Source organism: Hemiscyllium ocellatum, chromosome 3 (assembly GCF_020745735.1).
Source record: "Hemiscyllium ocellatum isolate sHemOce1 chromosome 3, sHemOce1.pat.X.cur, whole genome shotgun sequence".
Classification (NCBI taxonomy): Eukaryota; Metazoa; Chordata; class Chondrichthyes; order Orectolobiformes; family Hemiscylliidae; genus Hemiscyllium; species Hemiscyllium ocellatum.
The window spans coordinates 91,563,009-91,571,370 of record NC_083403.1 but is presented as its reverse complement, the minus strand read 5'-3'; the positions used below and the strand labels follow the sequence as shown (position 1 = coordinate 91,571,370).

The 8,362-nt window shown below is 40.6% G+C and overlaps 1 long non-coding RNA gene across 3 annotated transcripts in view; it reads right to left on the bottom strand.

The window, feature by feature from the left end:
• Positions 1-1,082: 1,082 nt before the first annotated feature.
• Positions 1,083-8,362, bottom strand: part of LOC132833515 (uncharacterized) — an 87,920-nt gene continuing 80,640 nt past the window's right edge. For all 3 annotated transcript variants that reach the window (XR_009647094.1, XR_009647092.1, XR_009647093.1), the window contains one exon: positions 1,083-1,275. This is a non-coding gene — a long non-coding RNA (uncharacterized LOC132833515). The remainder of the gene's footprint in view (positions 1,276-8,362) is intronic.

The window sequence follows — 8,362 nt, the reverse complement described above, 5'->3', positions numbered from 1 at the left end:
CTTACTAATTTCCAACTTGACTTCGCTTTTTTTTTAAAATAGGTCCCAACACACAATTATCTAAGAATCACCTGCATTCTAAAAGGTCTCGGAGACTTTAAGTTTGAGAGCTTCCAGATTCACTTATAATGCAGACTCCTTCATAATGCAGGAGTCTTTGGTTGAAGAAATTCTGTCCAATATGGTACATAATGCTTTGGAATACTTTGTCTGCGCAATCAAATCAAGGAAGGAACGGAGGAGGCTGCTGCGTTTCGCCAGGCTGCATTATAAGGCAGCAGAGAACTTTGTCCGGAGCCCGCAGAGGAAGGACAACTTAGGAGGAAGAAACCCAGTTACCAAAGCATCCTTTCCAGCAGAGAAGAAACCTCTGGGTAAAGAAAGAAGACAATACAGCACTGGGAGTAGTAGCCTGAGAAGCAGTGCTAGAGTCTAGACAGAATCAGCTTCCTGTACTGAAACTGGGCGAGGAGCAGGCAAACAGCAGTCAGATCAAAGCAGCAACATTGTCAGTGACATAGCCAGAGCTGCTTCCATTATTGAATGGGAAAGTGACAATCAAATGGCAAAGAATGTTAATAATCTGCAGAGCCTGCCTGAGAACAAAGAAGACTCTAAGTCAATAGTAACAGATAGTTAAGAAGCTCACAGAGACGTTCTCTTTAGAATACCTGTAGATTGAGACTGTAGTGCAGCTATGACTTCATATTAGTGATGGAGGCAAAACTCTCTGACCATGTATTTTAGTTCTTGAAAGCTTTCTGCTTGTCCATGCTCCGACCATGTGTGGGCTAATGGTGGCATTTTATATTGCTGAGAAAAGCACATGTTTACCTGACCTGAGACCAAGTTTGGCTTTACTGTTGACTTTCATGACAGTTTGCTGTCCACCTGTTTCAGACACAGTGTAATGAAATAATTCAGATGAAAATAAGGCTGAAATGTGAAGTGCAACAATGAATAAAGTAACCTGGCATGGCAGTAATGTAAATACTTTATACAATTATATAATCATATCACATTATCTGATAGTTTTAACCATCTTTTGTGCTAGGTATGAATCACAATTGAAGGATATGAAACAAGTTGGAAATTATTTATTTATATCACCTGACTGAACACTCAAGACCACGCCTGACCTGGCTGTCATCATTCCACAATCTTCAAATACTTTTTGTAAGAAATTAGCTTTTAGAATAGTTCGGTGGTTATTTTTGACCTTTGCAGACATGATGGGCCGAGGGCCTTTATCTGTGCTGTCGATCTGTGTAACTCCTGAAAGAAAAAGAAACAGCTCTAATTATTACCTAAGGTTTTTCCAAAAGCAATGTTTCATAGATTCAGGTTTAATTCAGGGAAATTTTGGACCAGCGCTGTAGTGTTGGCTACTCTAGATTTAGTCGAAAGTGAGGTCAGAGTCAAGATTAGAGTAGTGCTTGAAAAGCACAGCAGGTCAGGCAGCAACTGAGGAGCAGGAAAATCAGCACCATAAGGTCAGCACATGAAACATCAATATTTTTATTATGTCACAGAACCCACACTGACACAATGATTTCTGTTCGAGATGAACCAGTTGGTGAAGAAGTCACGGGTCTTTGAGCCGAACTTCCAGTCACAGCGAGAGTTTTTTTTTGTTTGGCTCTCTGATATTGGAAGAAAATTAACAGCTCACGCTTTTATCAAATTTAATAAATATTTGGTAGTATAGAACTTGAGTACCGTTGAAAACTGACACAGTCTATTGAAGCTTCATCTTAAAGATGAAGAATACCAATTCAAGATGAAATCCAACATTGATGAGTACGAGCGAAGAATGCTGAATGGTTAAAAAGTGGACTTTGATTAACAGAGGCTTTGCCACTTATAATGCACCAGTGAATGATGTTTGACAGGTAATTGCCTGTGTTTTTTTAAATTTCAAACAAGGCAGGTTGAATCTGATTGGTCAGCCACTGACTGGTTCATTTGCTGTCACCTACTTTGTCACAACAGAATATGTTAAGGAACAGATTTGAAAATCCTAATTCAAAAAATTCAAACTCTGAAATTATTGGCCTCTTTCTGTGCTGAGCTCCATTATATTGTGGTTATAATTAAAGCTGCACTGTGCTATTGTGCTATTCACACTAGCCTAAGGCTCCACCAGAAAATAAATCTTTTGAAATATCAAGTCAATTTACAACCTATTTAGATGTTAAGATAAACCAATTATATTACGAAAATTGCAAGAGTAACAAAAATTTGTGACAATTTGTACAAATTAATATTATGCAACCAGTGGTCTTTGACCATGTGTTGAGTGATTTTGTGGGGACAACGAGGGATGGACAGGACTGGCAGATAATTGTTCCAGGATACAAATACTATAGGAAGAATAGAAGTGGGGGCAAGGGGGGAGAGGCAGTGACGTTTTTGATAAGGGATAGCATTACTGCTGTACTTAGGGAGGATATTCCTGGGAATACATCCAGAGAAATTATTTGGGTAGAACTGAGAAATAAGAAAGGGATGATTATCTTATTGGGATTGTATTATAGGCCTCCGAATAATCAGTGGGAAATTGAGAAACAAATTTGGAAGGAGATCTCAGCTATCTGTAAAAAATAATAGGCTGGTTATGGTAGGGGATTTTTACTTTCCAAACATGGACTAGGACTGCCATAGTGTTAAGGGTTGAGATGGAGAGGAATTTGTGTACAAGAAACTTTCTGTGAATGTTCCTACTAGAGAATGTGCAAAACTTGACCTACACTTAGGAAGTAAGGCAGGGCAAGTGACTGAGGTGTCAGTGGGGGGGAGCACTTTGAGGCCAGCGACCATAATTCTACTAGTTTTAAAACAGTGATGGAAAAAGATAGACCAGATCTAAAAGGTGAAGTTTTAAATTGGAGGAAGGCTAATTTTGACAGTATTAGGCAAGAACTTTCAAAAGCTGATTGGGGGCACTTATTTGCTGGTAAAGGGAGAGCTGGAAAATTGGAAGCCTTCAGAAATGAGATAACGAGAGTCTAGAGACAGTATACACCTGTTAGGGTGAAAGGAAAGGCTGGTATGTGTAGGGAATGCTGGATGACGAGAGAAATTGAGGTCTTGGTTAAGAAAAAGAAAGAAGCAAATGTCAGGCATAGACAGGAGAGATTGCGTGAATCCTCATAAGAATATAAAGGCAGTAGGAGTATATTTAAGAGCAAAATCAGGAGAGCCAAAAACACTCAAGATAGCTTTAGCAAATAGGGATAAGGAGAATCCAAAGGGTTTTTATAAATACGTTAAGGACAAAAGGGTAGCTAGGAAGAAAATAGGACCCCTCAAAGATCAGCAAGGCAGCTTATGTGTGGAGCCACAGGAGATGGGGGAGATATTAAATGAGTATTTTGCATCAGTTTTTACTGTGGAGAAGGACATGGAAGATCTAAACTATGAGGAAATAGATGGCGACATCTTGAAAAACGCTCATACTACAGAGGTGGTGATGCAGCATGTCTTGAAATGCATTAAAGTGGATAAATCCCAAGGACCTGATCAGGTGTACCCTAGAATTCTGTGAGAAGCTAGGGAAGTGATTGCTGGGCGTCTTGTTGAGATATTTGTATCATCGATAGTCACAGGTGAGGTGCTGGAAGACTGGAGATTGGCTAACATGGGCCCACTGTTTAAGAAAGGTGGTAAGAACAAGCCAGGGAACCACAAACTGGTGAGCCTGACATTGGTTGTGGCGAAATTGTAGGAAGGAGTCCTGAGGGACAGGATTTAATGTATTTGTAAAGGCAAGGACTGATCAGGGATAGTCAGCATGGCTTTGTGTGTGGGATACATGTCTCACTAGCTTGATTGAGATTTTTGAAGAAGTAACAAAGAGGATTGGTGAGGGCAGAGCAGTGGATGTGATCTGTATGGTCTTCAGTAAGGCATTCGACAAGGTTCCCAATGGGAGACTGGTTTGCAAGGTTAGATTTCATGGAATACAGGGAGAACTAGCCACTTGGATACAGAACTGGCTCAAAAGGAGAAGTCAGAGGGTGCTGCTGCAGGGTTGCTTTTCAGATTGGAGGCCTGTGGCCAGTGGAGTGCCACAAAGATCGGGTGCTGGGTCCTCAATTTTTGGATGTGAACGTAGGAGATATAAGTTAGTAAGTTTGCAGATGACACCAAAATTGAAGGTGTAGTGGGCAGGTTCCTCAGAGTACAATGGGATCTTGATCAGATGGGCCAATGAGCTAATGAGTGGCAGATGGAGTTTAATTTAGATATATGCGAGGTGCTGCATTTTGGAAAAGCAAATCTTAGCAGGACTCATACATTTAATGGCAAGGTCCTAGGGAGGGTTGCTGAACAAAGAGACCTTGGAGTGCAGGTTCATAGTTCCTTGAAGGTAGAGTCGCAGGTAGATGAAGGCATTTAGTATATTTTCCTTTATTAGTCAGAGCATTGAGTATAGGAGTTGGGAGGTCATGTTGTGGCTGTACAGGACATTGGTTAGGCCACTTTTGGAATATTGCAGGCAATTCTAGTCTCCTTCCATTGGAAGGATGTTGTGAAACTTCAGAAAAATGTTACAAAGATGTTGCTAGGGTGGGAGAATTTGAGCTATAGGAAAAGGCTGAATAGGCTGGGATTGCTTTCTGCGGAGTGTCAGAGACTGAGGGGTAACCTTATAGAAGTCTAAAAAATTATGAGGAGCATGGATAGAATAACTAGACAAAGTCTTTTGCCTGGGGTGGGGAAGTCCAGAACTAGAGGGCATAGATTTAGGGTGAGGGGGGGAAAGATATAAAAGGGACCTAAGGGGCAACCTTTTCACGTGGATGGTGGTGTGTATGGAATGAGCTGCCAGAAGTAGTGGTGGAGGCTGGTACAATTGCAGTATTTAAAGGCATCTGGATTGGTATATGAATAGGAAGGGTTTAGAGGGATATGGGCCAAGTGCTGGCAAGTGAGACTAGATTAGGTTAAGATACCTGGTCAGCATGGACGAAGTGGACCGAAGGGTCTGTTTCCATGCTGCATTTCTTTATGAATCTAATGTTGATTAAGCGTGATCGTTTGTAAATCCGGCTTAATAAATGACTTGATTAATTTACACAGTGTTAGCTTTCAGTTTAATTGTTTTATTATGAGGAATATGAATGGTAGAATTTGAATGTGATCTTAGATTTAGGGTGAACAACTGACTTTCTTTGGTGAGAAGCATAATTTTGTATTGCATCACCTCTGTCCTTCAGAAAGAAAAACTTGCAATTATATAGGAATTTTTGGGCATACCTAAGGGTGTTACAGTTAATGAATTATTTTTGAACTGTGTCCTTTGCACATGGCAGGCTCCCATAAGCAGCAATGGTATAATGACTAAGTTATTATTTTAATGGTTTTGTTTGAAGGGTAAACATTCGGAAAAACACCATGGGGGGAAATACTCAGCTGGTCTGAGAGCATCTGTGCAGAGAGAAACAGTTAATATTTCAGGTTGATGACCAGAATAATTAAGAAGGGTCACTGACCTGAAATATTCACACACATTCCCTCTCTCTCACATTCACAGACACACACAAACTCCCCCAGAGGCTTCCAGTCCAACATCTTAAACTTGATTAATTTTCACATTGAATTTGAGGTGCATGTTTTTGTTTGATGCTAAGACTGTCCCATGTGTGTACTGACTGGAATACAGCCTCTACATATATAAAGCTCAAGCAATTTATAGATATGATCTGCCACCTCTGTGGCATGTGAGTTCAAAATTTTCATGAGCATTGTAAATTTGTCATATCACATTGCTTATTTTATTAATAAAATCTTGCTCAATTAAAAGCACTGTCTGTCAATAATGTGTTACCTTGTGCTGAAGAGTAGCAATTACACTAGAGATTAACTTGAGCCCCAAAGAGTGTCCACCATTTACAAGGCACAAGTGATGGAATATTCTCCACTTTTCTGGATGTGTGCAGCTCCAAAAACACTTGAAAAGGTTGACACCATCCAGCAGAAAGCAACCTGTTTAATTGGCATCATATCCACAAACATCCAGTTCCTCCACTTCCTCGGTAGTAGCAGTGTGTATTATGCACAAAGTTCACCAGGGATCCTTAGACGTCACATTCCAAACCCACAACCACGGCCATTTGATACCGTCTGCAGGTTCCCTTCCAAGTCACGCACCATCCTGACTTGGAAATATATTGCGTTCTTTCAGTGTTGTTGGGTCAAAATTCTGGGACTACCTCATCACATTGTGGTCTACCTAAACCCAAATGGACTGCAGCAACGAATTAGAGCAGTTGATGATCACCTTTGCAAGGGCAACACGGCATGAGCAATAAATGCTGGCCCAGACAGTCCCACATGTGAAAGATACAAAAGCTATGAAATCAAATGAACCTGCTATAAAATAATTTTAAAGTCTTTCTTTTAAAAAAAACAGTCAACTGTGTTAAAAAGAATTAACAGTTTCCCAGCCGCTAAAACTGTGAGAGCGCTAGTCTGAGTCTGGTGAGATATAGCACCAGATTGTCATCTGTTGTCTCAAACTTTCATTTTGATCACTCACATATTACTCATGGCTATGCTGAAAATAAATTGTGTATCTGCTGCACAAGGTATTTTAAAGTGAAACTTTCTCTGTTAGTCATAATGGAGAAGGCTCTGAGGATGGCAAAGCCCTGCTCTGCTTGGGCCTTTCCCATTGTGAACTTCCTTTATGTAATGTTTGTTGGGAGAAGTAGTTAGAAAGACCTAGACTAACCAAAACAATGGAATCAGAAGCTCCTAAGCATTGAAGACTGACTCACACCATCAGATTCATATATTAGTAATATCGTTCTTATATGGTTTGTCCCCCAGACTAATTTCTACTCCTTAAACTTTGCTCCTAATACTCAAATTTGTCAAATACACAACTCGATTCCTGCAAGGTTTAATTAAGTGCCTGGATAGTGGATCATTACGATGCTAAAGACTGAGCCAGTCCTGAGGTTTCTTCATGGACTATGTGAACTGGCTACTTCTGTTACTATTTAAATACTTCATGTGCATTGGGAAGGAAGGCTTTAGAGTAGCATTGTAAATGTTAATTATTTCCCAGAAATGATAACACAGGCCGTTCTCTCTGTGTAATTTTGTAGGATACTGACAGAAAAAACTATTACAATGACTTAGAGATGCTATTTCAATCATGCTTAGCAAACAATTAATGATACTATTACAGTGATGCAATGACTATTTCAATAGCACTGACTATTACTGTAACACCACTGACACTGCAATGGTAATCCATAACTAACAGTCTCAACAATTGCATTAATATTGTGGTGACAGCACTTACAAGATTAGTAATCTCCCAGAAAATGTAGACAATTAACAGTCTACTCTAATGACTAGATAAGTACTAAACTTAGACCTTAACTCAGCATTAACAATTACCAGCACCATCTCTCTCCCTCTCTCACACACACACACAGAACTGTGACCATCTCAATGAAGTTATAAGACATAGGAGTAGAAGTCAGCCTTTCAATCATTGAATCTGCTCCACCATTCAATGAGCTCATGGTTGGTCTGATAATCCTCAATGCCATTTTCCTACCGCTTCCACATAACCTTACTGATTAAAAATCTGTCTGTCTTAGCCTTGATTAGATTAGATTACTTACAGTGTAGAAACAGGCCCTTCGGCCCAACAAGTCCACACCGACCCGCTGAAGCGCAACCCACCCATACCCTTACATATACCCCTTACCTAACACTACGGGCAATTTAGCATGGCCAATTCACCTGACCCGCACATCTTTGGACTGGGGGAGGAAACCGGAGCACCCGGAGGAAACCCACGCAGACACGGGGAGAACGTACAAACTCCACACAGTCAGTCGCCTGAGGCGGGAATTGAACCCAGGTCCCTGGTGCTGTGAGGCAGCAGTGCTAACCACTGTGCCACCGTGGTTGGCATCATCAATAGACTTGATGATCCAGCCTCAAAGCTCTTTGTGGTGAAGAATTCCAACATTTATGACCTTCTGAGAAGAAGTTCCTTCTCATCTTTGCCTTAAATGCAAAACTCCCAAGCCTGAGATTGTACTCTCTGGTCCTAGATTCTCCCACAAGGGGAAATAACCTTTTAATATCTACCCCATTAGGTCCTCTAAGGATCTTGTGTTTCAGTAAGATCACCTCTCATTCTTCTAAACTACAATGAGGACAGGCATAATCTACTCAATCTATCCTTATACAACAGTGCCTTCATATGTAATATCAGACTAGTGAACTTGCTCTGAACTCAAGAACTCTGAACTCAACATTAACTCTTTCAGTGAACCACTCCCTTCTGCAACATATAGGATTAAGACATCTAAATGCAGGGCTACCAGTG